Source organism: Trachypithecus francoisi, unplaced genomic scaffold (genome assembly GCF_009764315.1).
Source record: "Trachypithecus francoisi isolate TF-2019V2 unplaced genomic scaffold, Tfra_2.0 Lachesis_group10, whole genome shotgun sequence".
Taxonomy (NCBI): domain Eukaryota; kingdom Metazoa; phylum Chordata; class Mammalia; order Primates; family Cercopithecidae; genus Trachypithecus; species Trachypithecus francoisi.
Window position 1 is genome coordinate 76,642,730 of NW_022681455.1, and position 14,313 is coordinate 76,657,042.

At 40.6% G+C, this 14,313-nt stretch overlaps 1 long non-coding RNA gene across 1 annotated transcript; it reads right to left on the reverse strand.

The window, feature by feature from the left end:
* Positions 1-6,601: 6,601 nt before the first annotated feature.
* LOC117088732 lies at positions 6,602-12,715 on the reverse strand. Its single transcript, XR_004439292.1, has 4 exons — positions 12,485-12,715; positions 10,777-10,899; positions 9,271-9,322; positions 6,602-6,885 (listed from the first exon to the last, which is right to left on the reverse strand). It is a non-coding gene; the product is annotated as an uncharacterized LOC117088732 (long non-coding RNA).
* Positions 12,716-14,313: the final 1,598 nt, after the last annotated feature.

Genomic DNA, 14,313 nt, shown 5'->3' on the forward strand with positions numbered 1-14,313 from the left:
TCCTACACATCATCAGCCCTGATTGCCTTTTCAACCTCACCCCCTCTAGCTGCCATCGATTGTGCTGTACCTCATGCCACTAATCAACAGTTTCCATGTGACTTCTCCTGACTCCTTTCAGTCTATTCGCTACACAGCACCTGGAGGGATACTGTTAAAAAGTAAGTCAAGGCTGGGCACAGTGGCTCATGCCTTTATCTCAGCACTTTGGGAGGCCAAGGCGGGCGATCACATGAGGTCAGGAGTTCAAGACCAGCCTTGCCAACATGGTGAACCCTCATCTCTACTAAAAATACAAAAATTAGCTGGGTGTGGTGGCACACACCTGTAATCCCAGCTACTCGGGAGGCTGAAGCAGGAGAATCACTTGAAGCCAGGAGGCAGAGGTTGTAGTCAGCCAAGATTGCGCCACTGTACTCCAGCCTGAGTGACAGAATAAGACTCTGTCTCAAAAAAAAAAAAAAAAGTAAGTCAAATCAGGTCACTACCTTGCTCAAAACTGTCCAATCACTGGTTTTTTGTGTGTTTTTGTGTTTTTTTGTTTGTTTGTTTGTTTTTCTTCTTCTTCTAGAAGATGCATGGTTAACTATCGGGGCAACATGCCACTAGATCTGCAATTTAACTTAAAATAGTTCAGAGAAGGCTGGTTGCGGTGGTTCACACCCGTAATCCCAGCACTTTGGGAGGCTAAGAAGGAAGGATCACTTGAGCCCAGGAGTTTCAAACTAGCCTGGGCAATCTAGTGAGACCCTGTCTCTACAAAAAAATTAAAAAATTAGCCAGTGCACCTGTAGTCCCAGCTACTAGGGAGGCTGAGTCAGAAGGATCTCTTGAGCACAAGAGTTCAAAGCTGCAATGAGCCATTATTGTGCCACCGTACTCAGCCTGGGAGACAGAGCAGGACCCTGTCTCCAGAAAAAAAAAAAAGAAAAAGATATATAGGCTAAGCACGATGGCTCACCTGTAGTCCCAGCACTTTGCGAGGCCAAGGGAAGCAGATCACTGGAGGTCAGGAGTTCGAGACCAGCCTGGCCAACGTGGTGAAACCCTGTCTTTACTAAAAATATAAAAATTAGCTACTCAGGAGGCTGAGACATGAGAATCACTTGAACCCAGGAAGCAGAGTTTGCAGTGAGATGAGATCACGCCACTGCACTCCAGCCTGGGTGACAAAGCAAGACTCTCTGTCTCAAAAAAAAAAAAAAAAAAGGGAAGAATGAGAAAGCACCTTATGTCATGACATGACACAAACTTCAACATATAAAGTGGTCAGGCACAGTGGCTCACACCTATAATCCCAGCAACTAGTGAGAGTGAGGTGGGAGGATCACTGAGGCCAGGAGTTGGAGATCAGCCTGAACAACACAGTAAGACCCCATCTCAAAAATAAATAAATAAATAAATGTGAGGCTGCAATGAGCTATGATTGCACCACTTCACTCTCAGCCTGGGCGACAAAGCAGAATCCCATCTCTAAAAATAAAAATAGAAAATAAAAATAAATAGTCCAGAGAACAGAATACACATACACACAGAGATACAGATAAACCAGATATGGCAAAATGTCAGCAATAGATGAATCTAAGAAGTGGGTGTACGCATTTATTTTCTCTGTAATTTTCTTTAAACTTATTTTATATTTGGAAAATTTAATAATAAAAAGTTATGAGGAAAATAAGATGGTTTAATTGACAGAAGGATGGATACATTAATTAATACATGATAAAATTAATACAGTAGGTTGTAAATAGTTGAATGTAGATTACTGTGCAACTTTTAAAACTTTTTTGTATATTTGAAAATGTTTGGCCGGGCATGGTGGCTCATGCCTGTAGTCCCAGCACTTTGGGAGGCTGAGGCGGGGGGATCACCTGAGGTCATGAGTTTGAGACCAGCCGGACCAACATGGAGAAACCCCACCTCTACTAAAAATACAAAATTAGCCGGATATGGTGGCACATGCCTGTAATCCCAGCTACTTGGGAAGCTGAGGCAGGAGAATTGCTTGAATCTGGGAGGGAAAGGTTGCAGTGAGCCAAGATGGTGCCATTGCACTCCAGCCTGGGCAACAAGGGCGAAACTCGGTCTCAAAAAAAAAAAAAGAAAGAAAGAAAGAAAAGAAAATGTTGATAAATAAAAGAATGGAGGAAAAACTTTAAGAAAAACTTAAAAAAAAAAAAACTAGCTTGGTGAGGTGGCTCACACTTGTAATCCCAGCACTTTGGGAGGCTGAGGTGGGCAGATTACCTCGCCTGAGGTCGCAAGTTTGAGACCAGCCTGGCCAACATGGTGAAACCCCATCTCTACTAAAAATACAAAAATTAGCTGGGTGTGGTGGCAGGCACCTGTAATTCCAGCTACTTGGGAGGCTGAGGCAAGAGAATCTCTTGAACCTGGGAGGCAGAAGTTGTAGAGAGCCAAGATCACACCACTGCACTCCAACCTGGGTGACAGTGCAAGACTCTGTCTCAAAAACAAACAAACAAACAAACAATATCCTTTTCTATGTAGAAAACCCAAAATAATAAACAAAAAAAACTTTCTCCTGGAACTGATAAGCAATTATAACAAGGTTGCAAAATACAAGATTAACATACAAAAGTCAATCTATTTCTTATATGCAAGCCATAAACAAGTGGATTTTAAAGTAAAAACACAATACCATTTACATTAGCACCCTCCAAAAATGAAATAGTTCAGTATAAGTCTAACAAAATAAGTACAAGATCTATATAAGGAAAACTACACATTCTAATTAAAGAAATCAGCCTGGGCATGGCTCATGCTTGTAATCCCAGTGCTTTGGGAGCCTCAGGTGGGAGGAATGCTTGAGGTCAGGAGTCTTGAGACCAGTCTGGGCAATATAGCAAGACCCCATCTCTAAAAAAAAAAAATTTAGCTGGGCATGGTGGTGCACACCTGTGGACCCAGTTACTTGGGAGGCTGAGGTGAGAGGATCACTTGAGCCCAGGAGCTTGAGGTTACAGTGAGATATGATCATACCACTGCACTCCAGCATGAGCAATAGAATGAATCTCTAAAATCAATCAATTGATTTTATCTCTAAAAATCAATCAATCGATCAATCAAATAAATCAAAGAACAAAATAAATGGAAAGATAATCCATGTTCATGGATAAGAATACTCAATATTGTAATGTATCATCTCTTCTTTGATCTACATATTCAATGCAATCCCTGTCAAAATCCCCGTAAGTTATTTTTTGGATACTGACACACTTGCTCTACAGTTTGTATGGAGAGGCAAAAGACCCAGAATAGCCAAGACAACATCAAAAGACAAGAACAAAGTCAGAAGACTGACACCACCCAACTTCAAGACTTACTATAAAGCTACAGTAATAAAAAAGTGTGATGTTGATGAAATAGAACAATAGAACTATTCAGTTCTATCGTTTAAAATAGACCCACAAAAATATAGTCAACTGATCTTTGACAAAGGAGCAAAGGCAATACAATGAAGAAAAGATAGTCTCCAACAAAGAGTGCAGGAATAATGAATATCCACATGCCAAAAAAAAAAAAAAAAATGAATCTAGACCCAAACCATATACCCTTCATAAAAATTAAGTCAAAATGGATTACAGACCTAAACATAAAATGCAAAACTAGAAAACTCCTAGAAAATAACACAGGAGAAAATCTAGGTGACTTTGGATAAGGTGATGGCTTTCTAGATATGGCACAAAGGCATGGTCTATGAAGGAAAGAACTGATAAGCTAAACTGTGAAAGACACTGTCAAGAGAATGAGATGACAAGCCACAGACTGGGAAAAAGTATTTGCAAAAGAAGGATCTGATAAAGGACTATTACCCAAAATATACTAAGAATTTTTAAATCTCAACAATAAGAAAACAAACAACTTGGTTTAAAAATGGGCAAAAGACCTGAATAGACACCTTTCCAAAGAAGATATACAGATAGCAAATAAGTATATGAAAAGATGCTCATATGTCATCAGGGAATTACAAATTTAAAACAATGACACACCACTACACACCTATTAGATGGGCCCAAACCCAAAAGATTGACAAAATCAAATACTGGCATAAATATGGAGCAACAGGAACTCTCATTTATTGATGGTGGGAATGCAAAATGGTATAGCCACTTTGGAAGACAGTTTGGCAGTTTCCTAGAAAAGTAAACATACTTTTACCATGTGATCCAGCCATCATGCTCCGTGGCATTTACCTAAATGAAACGAAAACTTATGCCTACACAAAAACCTGTACATAGATGTTTACAGCAGCTTTATTCATAAATGCCAAAATTTGGAAGCAACCAAGATGCCCTTCAGTAGGTGAATGGATAAACTATGGGTCATCCAGACGATGGACTGTTATTCATTACTAAAAAGAAATTAGCTATCAAGGCATAAAAAGACATACAAGAAACTTAAATTGCACATTTTTTTTTTTTTTTTTTTTGAAGCGGAGTCTCACTCTGTCGCCCGGACTGGAGTGCAGTGGCCGGATCTCAGCTCACTGCAAGCTCCGCCTCCCGGGTTTTACGCCATTCTCCTGCCTCAGCCTCCCGAGTAGCTGGGACTACAGGCGCCCGCCACCTCGCCCGGCTAGTTTTCTTGTATTTTTAGTAGAGACGGGGTTTCACTGTGTTAGCCAGGATGGTCTCGATCTCCTGACCTCGTGATCCGCCCGTCTCGGCCTCCCAAAGTGCTGGGATTACAGGCTTGAGCCACCGCGCCCGGCCAAATTGCACATTATTAAGTGCAAGAAGCCTATCTGAAAAGATAGCATACTATATGATTTCAACTAGATAACATTCTAGAAAAGGCAAAACTATGGAGTTTTACTTTTTTGGTTTTTTTTTTTTTTTTTTTTTTTTTACAACCAGTAAAAAGATCACTGGTTGTCAGGGGTCAGTGGGGAGGGAAGGATGAATAGGTAGAGCACAGGGGACATTTTGGGCAGTAAAACTATTCCTTATGATACTACGATCATAGATGCATGTCATTATACATTTGCCCAAACCCACAGAATGCACAACACAAAGAGTGAACCCTAATGTGAACTGTGGAATTTGGGTTCTAATAATGTGTTGATGTAGGTTCATCAATTGTAACAAAGGTACCACTCTGGTGGGGGATGCTGATGATGGGGGAGGTTGTGCATGTGTGGGGACAGGGGGTATATGGAAACCATATATTTTCTGCTCAGTTTTGTTGTGAATCTAAAGCTGCTTTGAAAAACAAAGTCTACTAAATCAGTCAATTAATCCTTCACTATTTCACCATCTCCTTCACCTTACAGTGAAATCAAAATAACAAACAGGGATACAAGGCCCTGTGCAATCTGGCCTCCCTCCCCATTCCTGCCTCCCTCCCTCTTGCTTAGTCTGATCCAGCCATGCTGACCTCCTTGCCAGCTAGAATGCCAGGCACACTGCACCTCAGGGACTTTGCACCTGCTGTGCTCTCTCCCAGGAACACTCTTCCCCAAGAGAGCCTCCCTGGTTCCCTGCCATCTTCCTTCAGGTCTTTATTCAAATGTCACCTTCTTCATGAGGCCTTCTCCATCACTCTAATTAAAAATGCAGCTTTGACTGGGCACAGTGGCTCACACCTGTAATCCTAGTGCTTTGGGAGGCCAAGACAGGAGGATCGCTTGAGTCCAGGAGTTCAAGACAAGCCTGGGCAACACAGCAAGACCCCACCTCTCCTAAAAATTTTAAAGAATTAGCAGGGCATGGAGGCACGTGCCTGTAGTCCCAGCTACTTAGGAGGCTGAGGCAGGAGATCACTTCAGCCTGGGAGTTTGAGGCTGCAGTGAGCTATGATCCTACCACTACACTCCAGCCTGGGTGACAGAGTGAGACCCCGTCTCTAAATTAAAAAAAAAAAATGCAGCTTTCCCCAACCCTTCCTATTTTCTTTCTTGCTTTATTTCTTACCAGAGAGTTCATAACCATCTAACATACTATGTATTTCACTTATTTCATTTCTTGGTCTGCCTCCCTCCCACTAGAATGTAAGCTCTGTGAGGGCAGAGATTGTTGCTGTTTTGTTTACTGCTACACCTCACTGCCATATCATAGAGCTCAGCACTTGGTAGGCTCTCAATATTTATTGGATGAATAAATAAATAGCTTATGGCAAGTTCACTCATGCTTCCAAATATTTGCTGTGCTGTTTTCTTTACTTGGAATGACATTCCTCCATTCCTCTTCTGTGAAGTACACACTTTTTCAGGAGAAAAATCCCACTCAGCTTCCAAAATTCAGCTGAAGAAACCCTCTTCTGTGAAGTGCACTCTGACCCTAGGCAGAACAGGTAGGAATCCCTTCTCTGAATTACCGCAGTCCCATTATACTTCTGGTGGTCCCTTATCACAGTCTTTTGTAATCTGTATGGCCCCTTAGAAGGTTTGTATGCATCCTGTATTCAAAGGACCTTTGTACCTGGACTATAATCGCAGGCACTCAAAAGCATGTGTGAAATGAAATAGTAAATGAATGAATAACTTAGATAAAGCAATTAATATGTAGCTTAGTGTGAAGGCATTTAGTATGTACATAATTTAAAGAAGACACTTAAAGATACTCCTATGAAAGTCCATTTGATATTAATACTTTTTATTATACCTTACTCAAGATACAAGTTAGTGACTAATAATACACAAAGGTCAAGATAATGGCTTAGTAATTAACGTAAAAGGCTATGTTTGCTTTCATGTTTCTTTTACAATATTTCAAGAGCTTTTTTTTTTTTAACTTTACCTGCTATTTGTGTTTCCATATTCATACTGGTTTAGCCTAGAGAGTATCACCGTGGGTGCTAAAAGACTGGGCAGATTTGGTAAACAAAGCATTAATGCCAAAAACCACTGAGGGAAGGGGTGACCTGGAACAGACAAAAATAGCATGGGTCTATATCACATATGAATTACGTGTGTGTGTTTTATGTATATGTTTTATATATATATATATATCTCCATATATACAATTTGAATCTTTGAATCAAGAATCTCTTTGTGTATGAAGTCTTCCTTGATCCTAAGTAGACAATAATAAAAACAGTATAGTATTATAAAACATTAACCTTTTAGTTATAAAGGATTATAAAACTAGAAAAACCTAACTCTTTTTTAACATTTTTTTTTTACTTTAAGTTCTGGGATACATGTGCTGAACATACAGGTTTGTTACATAGGTATAAATGTGCCGTGGTGGGAAAAACTTAACTCTTTTTCTTTTTTTAGAGACAGGGTCTGGCCATGTTGCCCAGGCTGGTCTTGAACTCTTGGCCTCAAGCCATCCTCGCAATTTGGCCTCCCAAAAGTACTGGGATTATAGTCATGAGCTACTGTGCCCGGCCAGAATGTAAGTTTTTTTTTTTTTTTTTTAGACAGGGTCTCACTCTGTCTCCCAGGCTGGAGTGCCGTAGCACAATCTCAGTTTGCTGCAGCCTTGAACTCCTGAGCCCAAGCGATCCTCCCACCTCAGCCTTAGCTGGGACTGCGGGCAAGTGCCACCACACCCGGATAATTTTTGTATTTTTGGCGGGGGGAATGGGGTCTCTCCATGTTTCCCAGGCTGGTCTCGATCTCCTGGACTCAAACGATCCTCCCACCCTGGCCTCCCAAAGTGTTGGGATTATTTGGACATTGGCATTTGGTAAATGATAATGCCTTTCCCTTTCTCAGTGTTCAAGACATTTTATTTATTTGTAACCTATCTAATTCAAAAGAATTTGAAAGGTGAAAAATGTTTACTAAAGTTGTTGCTTGTTTATGTATTCATTCAAAAGAAGGAGTTCTGAGCTAGTCCATTTTCCAGGTACAAAGGAGACAAAAGTGAAGACAGGGCCCTGGTCTACACCCTGCCTGTCACCCAAATAAGAACTTAGCAACAAAATCCTGCAACAGGAAAGGAATTATACAAAGAGAAGTCCGGGTAGCTGGCAAATCTTTCCTCAATTTAATTTGCATTAAAAATAAAAGATGGGGCTGGGCGCAGTGGTTGACATCCATAATCCCGGCACTTTTGGGAGGCCAAGCAGGAGGATCGATTGAGACCAGGAGTTCAAGACCAGCCTGGGCAACATAGCGAGATCCTCATCTCTACAACACATATATATTTAAAAATTAGCTGGGCATGGTAGTGTGCACCTATATAGTCCTAGCTACTCGGGAGACTGAGGCTGGAGGATCCCCTGAGCCCAGGAGTTTAAGGCTGAAATGAGCTATGATCACACCACCACACTTCAGCCTGAGCAACAGAGCAAGACCCTGTCTCGAAAACAAACAAACAAACAAACAAAAGAGGCTTTGCAGTATAAATGTTTTGACAGAACTAATAAAGAATGTGCCTCTGGCTGGCTGGGCGTGGTAGCTCACGCCTGTAATCCCAGCACTTTAGGAGCCTGAGGTGGGCGTATCATCAGGTCAGGAGTTTGGGACCAGCCTGCCCAATATCATGAAACCCCATCTCTACTAAAAATACAAAAAAATTGGCCAGGCATGGTGGTGCGTGCCTGTAATTCCAGCTATTCAGGAGGTTGAGGCAGGAGAATCGCTTGAACCTGGGAGGCAGAGGTGGCAGTGAGCCAAGATTACACCACTGTACTCCAGCCTGGGCGACAGAGCAAGACTCCGTCTTAAAAAAAAAAAAAAAAGAATGTGCCTCTGTCTTAAAATAATACATTCCTCTCTAATATGCAAAATAGGACACATATGAGAAAATATTTGCCAATCAAGTACATTTTATAGCTGATCTAAAGTGCTTACAATCATACCAAAGAATAGAACCTCTCATCATTGGCTTAGGCTTTTTCAAGTAAGAAAGGATAAGATGGACCTTGATTTTTAATTTTAATTCTTGCAATGTCACCGAGTAAAGGTCATTTTGCCCAATCGTCCCGTGTAATAAGGCATATTGGCATATGTAGAACATACAGCTAACTGAGATTCCACTTTGGTTTCTGAGATTTAACCCTGTTATAATATTGGCTATGTGAACCTGAGAAATGAAAAACTGTGATGTCCTTTCGGAAATAGGGAAAAGTTGCCCAAGGCAAATAAGCACGAATATCTGATTATATTCTGCCCCTTGGTTCCTAGCGATGCCTCTTATGATTGTCTTTCAGATATATGATTTGTAGTGGCAATATAACTGAGGTATGGAGACTGATAGGTCCTGCCTACATGTGATATTTTTGTAGCTAACATTTGAATAAATATACTTACTGCTGATTAAACTTCATTACTGAAGTTTAATCTGCATCAACCATGTCAACTAGTGGCAGGGTAAACAAGGAAACCAAAGCTTGCACAATAACCCTAGAAAAAATGTTAAAACACATATGAGAATTTTACAACTAGGAGGCACAACTTTTGTTAAAAAAGAATAAAATGAAAGTTGACATTTGATTTGCAAGAAGATAATAAATGATATACTATAAAAGTAAAGCTATATTAGACATACACTTCTATCCTCCCAAATATTATATATCTGTGAATATATAATTCTCTTTTAAAAATGTAATAACTGCTTTCACTTGGGAATTTGAAAAATGATTTTATGCTTCTTCCTCATTCCAAATGACTAAACTCATTTAATCTGCTTAAATTATTAATAGATTCTAAAGGACAGGACATGCCAGGGAAATCAATCACACAGACATCTTTCTCTTGATATCAGAAATAGGATACATTAAGAACTGAGAAAGGGCATATAGCATTTTAATTATGATAGAAGAATAAAAATGAGGGGGATGGTTTAAGTGAAAAAAAGCAAACAAAAATTTTCATTCTAAAAATTATTATAAAATATCATTTTACATACTATACAGCCAGGGCCACCCTTACAGACTTATAGAATAGTTATCTATGTAGGGTTCTAATGTCTTGAAGTTTCACAGGGATTCAATCATTTGAGTCAATTATTACAGTCTCCACTACCAGTTTGTTCAAAATGCAAATACGTCTTCATGAAAATTTTCTCAAGTTGTTCCAGCAGGGACCTGAATAGAATTTATAATTCATTCACCCAAAATGAGTGGCTCACGCCTGTAATCCTACACTTTGGGAGGCTGAGGCGGGTGGATCACTTGAGGTCAGGAGTTCAAGACCAGACTGGCCAACATGGTGAAACCCCATCTCTACTAAAAATACAAAAATTAGCCAGGCGTGGTGGCTGGCGCCTGTAGTCCCAGCTACTCGGGAGGCTGAGGCAAAAACAAAAAACAAAACAAAAACCTTTTCTTTTTTTTTCTTTTTTGAGATAGGAACTCACTCTGCTGCCCAGGCTGGAGTGCAGTAGCATGATTTCAGCTCACTGTAGCATCCACCTCTTGGGCTAAGGTGATCCTGCTGCCTCAGCTTCCTGAATATCTGAGACTACAGGAGTGCACCACCACACCTGGCTAAATTTTTATTCTGTGTAGAGACAGGTTTTGCCATGTTGCCCAGGCTGGTCTTGAACTCCTGGGTTCAAGTGATCCTCCCACCTCAGCCTCTCAAAGTGCTGGGAGTAGAGGCGTGAGCCATTGTGCCTGGCCCAAAACACATTTTCTAAGGACCAACTATTTGGAGGAACCGCAGTAGGTAATGGGCCACAGTGATAAGAGACTAGACCCTATTCACAATAAACTCAATCCAGTGGGGACCATAGATAGTCGCAGGTAGAGGGAAAAGCACCACAGCAGAAGTAAGCATAGGGCACTGGAGTCACATAGGAGGGCCACCTAATCCAGATGAGGAAATCAGGGAAGGCTTCCCAGAGAAGCACATACCTGAGCTGTGGCCTAAGACACATGAGGACAGAGCCAAGCAAGAAATGGGGAACAGTTTTCCAGGCACAGGGAACAGCATCTTCTAGATACAGAGGTGTCTGAACCAGGAACTACGAAGTATTTCTGTGTGGCAGAGAGTACAGTGTAAGTTGAGGAGTAACAAGAAATGAAGGTGAAGGCCGGGCACAGTGGCTCACACCTGTAATCCCAGCACTTTGGGATGCCACGGTGATCAGATCGCTTGAGCCCAGGAGTTCAACACCAGCCTGGGCAACATGGCAAAAACCCATCTCCACAAAAAATAAAAATTAAGCTGGGCATGGTAGTGCACACCTGTATTCCCAGCTACTTAGGAGGCTGAGGTGGGAGGATCACCTGAGCCTGGGAGGTGGAGGCTGTAGTGGGCCATGATCGTGCCACTGTACTCTAGCCTGGGCAACAGAGCAAGACCCTGTCTCAGAAAAAAAAAAAAGAAATGAAGATGAAAAGATAAAGAAGGACTATATAACCAGACATCATATGTCATCATTTCGAAATACCCTGAAAGCAGTAAGAAGCCACTTAAGATTATTAAGCAAAGGTACTTGGGAGGCTGAGGCAGGAGAATGGCATGAACCCAGGAGGCGGAGCTTGCAGTGAGCCGAGATCGTGCCACTGCACTCCAGCCTGGGTGACAGAGTGAGATTCCGTCTCAAAAAAAGAAAAAAAGAAAAAGAAAAAGAAAAAAAAAAAAAGATTATTAAGCAGAGGAAGAGCATGTTATTCTAGAAGCAATATGAGAGAGGGAGTTGGAGAGACTGGAGACTATAAACTAGGGGTTTATATGGGAAGACTGTATCCTATTCCATGTAAGAAATGAGCTATAGGAATGTCAGTGGAACTGAGAAGAGATGGATTCAGGGCACATTAGGGAGATAAAACTGCTGACAATTAACAGTGTGTTGGACCTAGGTGTCAAAGAAGAGAGAAAAGGCAAAGACAACGTCTCAGTCTCTGACTTGAGAAACCAGATAGATGGCAGAGCCATTTCCGGAGACGACAAATAATGACAAAAGAGCAGATTTGGCAGCAAGATCCTTGATTTGGACCTGCGGAATTTGAGATGCCCGTGATGGAGGCAAAGTGGGTGCTTGGAGGAGGAGGAGAGGTTGCAGAAATAGGAGGAAGAGTTGAAGGAGGAATAGAAGGCCAGCCTCTTTTATACATGGCAGCAGTATTTACTAAATGCTGTATTTTTTTGAGACAGGGTCTCACTCTGTCACCTAGGCTGAATGGAGTGCAGTGGTGCCGTCATAGCTCACTATGACTTGAATTCGTGGGCTCAAATATGATCCTCCTGCCTCAGCCACTGGAGTAGCTGGGACTACAGGCATGTGCCACCAAAAAATTTTAAAATTTTTTGTAGAGATGGGGTCTTACTCTGTTGCCCAGGCTAGTCTCAAACTCTTGGCCTTAAGCAATCCTCCTACCTTAGCCTTCCAAGTAAATTTTTTAATAGGTTAAAAAAAGTAAGTTTACTACAAAATTTAATGTATAAAATTCCCTCAAAAAACAAGCCGTTAACATTCAGACAATTTGTCAGAAAGGTACAATGACCTTGCCTAGAAATGAGTATTAAACTCAGTCCAGATCAAAAATATTTCACTGCTTGAAAGGGCAAATGGTAAAATTTAGTGTAATTTTGAGACTGGAACCAGCATTTACTTACATGATAATAGTGAGATAAAGAGCCAAATAGTAATAGTATTGCTTTCCCAGGAGTAACATGACATAGGAGGCTGTTCTAGATAGAAAGAAATTAAGATGATCTTATAGTAACCAAACTTTTTCAGCCAGGACTGACTGAAAAGTACAAGGCACTGAAATGGAAACAGAATGGCATTGTGTTAAGATGGAACTCCATGCATTATTAAGCTTACTCACTCTTGCTGATGACAAAATAAACGTTCTTATTGCAAAATAAATTGCTGGCTAGGTGCAGTGACTCATGCCTATAATCCCAGTAGTTTGGGAGGACAAGGTAGGAGGATTGCTTTAGCCCAGCAGTTCATGACCAGCCTGGGCAACATGGTGAAACTCTATTTCTACAAATAATACAAAAATTAGCTGAGTGTGGTGATGTACAGCTGTAGTCCCAGCTACTAGGGAGGCTGAGGTGGGAGGATTGCTTCAGTCCAGGAGGTTGAGGCTATAATGAGCTATGATCATACCCACTGCACCCCAACCTGAGTGACAAGAGCAAGACCCTGTCTCAAAAAATACTTAATAAATAAATTTGCTTCTGAACTATAGTATCAATTGAAACACACAACTAAAACTATCTTGCTTAGAAATGCCATTATTATCGATATATATCAAAAATTGATTATGAATAATAACTTTTTTTTTTGAGACAGAGTCTCAAATCTGTCGTCCAGGCTGAAGTGCAGTGGCATGATCTTGGCTTAGTGCAATCTTTGCCTCCCAGGTTCAAGCAATTCTCATGCCTCAGCATCCTGAATAGCTGGGATTACAGGCAAGCACCACTGTGCCTGGCTAACTTCTGTATTTTTAGCGTTTCACCATGTTGGCCAGGCTGGTCTCAAACTCCTAGGTTCAAGTGATCTGCCTGCCTGGACCTCCCAAAATGTTAGGATTACAGGTGTGAGCCACCACATCTTGCCTGAAATGTACTTTTTACCCCAAAATCAAGCATCAGAGGAAAACAAGAGTTAGCATTCCAGGTTACTGTGTCCTGCCTAACTTTATATATTTTTATCATTACAACAGATTCATTTTAAGAGCTCAGACTTAGATTTTTTGCATTTCTTGCTATTAATGAAAAAGTTCATTGTTCTAGACTGAAAAGTTTATGCTAAATACACGTATGTACATTAACAAAGATCAGAAGATACTCTTTGTTTTCAATAAAAAAGCACACATTGTTTATCCCTGAAAAGTTTTCACTAACCAAATGTATGTGCATTATAATTAGAAGAGAATGTTGAATGATGTAAGTAGAATACAGATGTTCTTTAGTAAACATAAGGGTTTTTTTCCCCTGACTGATTTTTTGACTTACTTTTCTACTTGTAAAGAACAAGAGTTCATTTTCTGGATACTAAAAAACAATGGATCAGTGACTGATGTGGTCCAAGGCATTTCTTAGAGTTCTGTGAGAGGAAGTATGTAAAACACCCCAACAAGTCCAATTATATTCTTAAATATTATTATAATATTATGAAGTAACACATTTCCACATATTGAAATGCAGCTGCTGTTTCTCCATCTCTAGTACATAAACATACAAAATACAAGAAGTTAATAACGTAAGAAATATGTGGTAGAGTGGAATGTGCAAGATTTTTTTTAGAGACAAGGTATTACTGTGTTGCCTAGCCTGGTCTCAAATTCCTGGGCTCAAGCGGTCATCCCAAGTAGTTGACTACAGGCATGCACCACCACGTCTGGCTAAAAAATGAAAGATTTTGAAATCAGATGTCCCTAGATTTAAATTCCAGCTTTGCCACTTTTACCGGCTATTTCTTCATAGAGAAG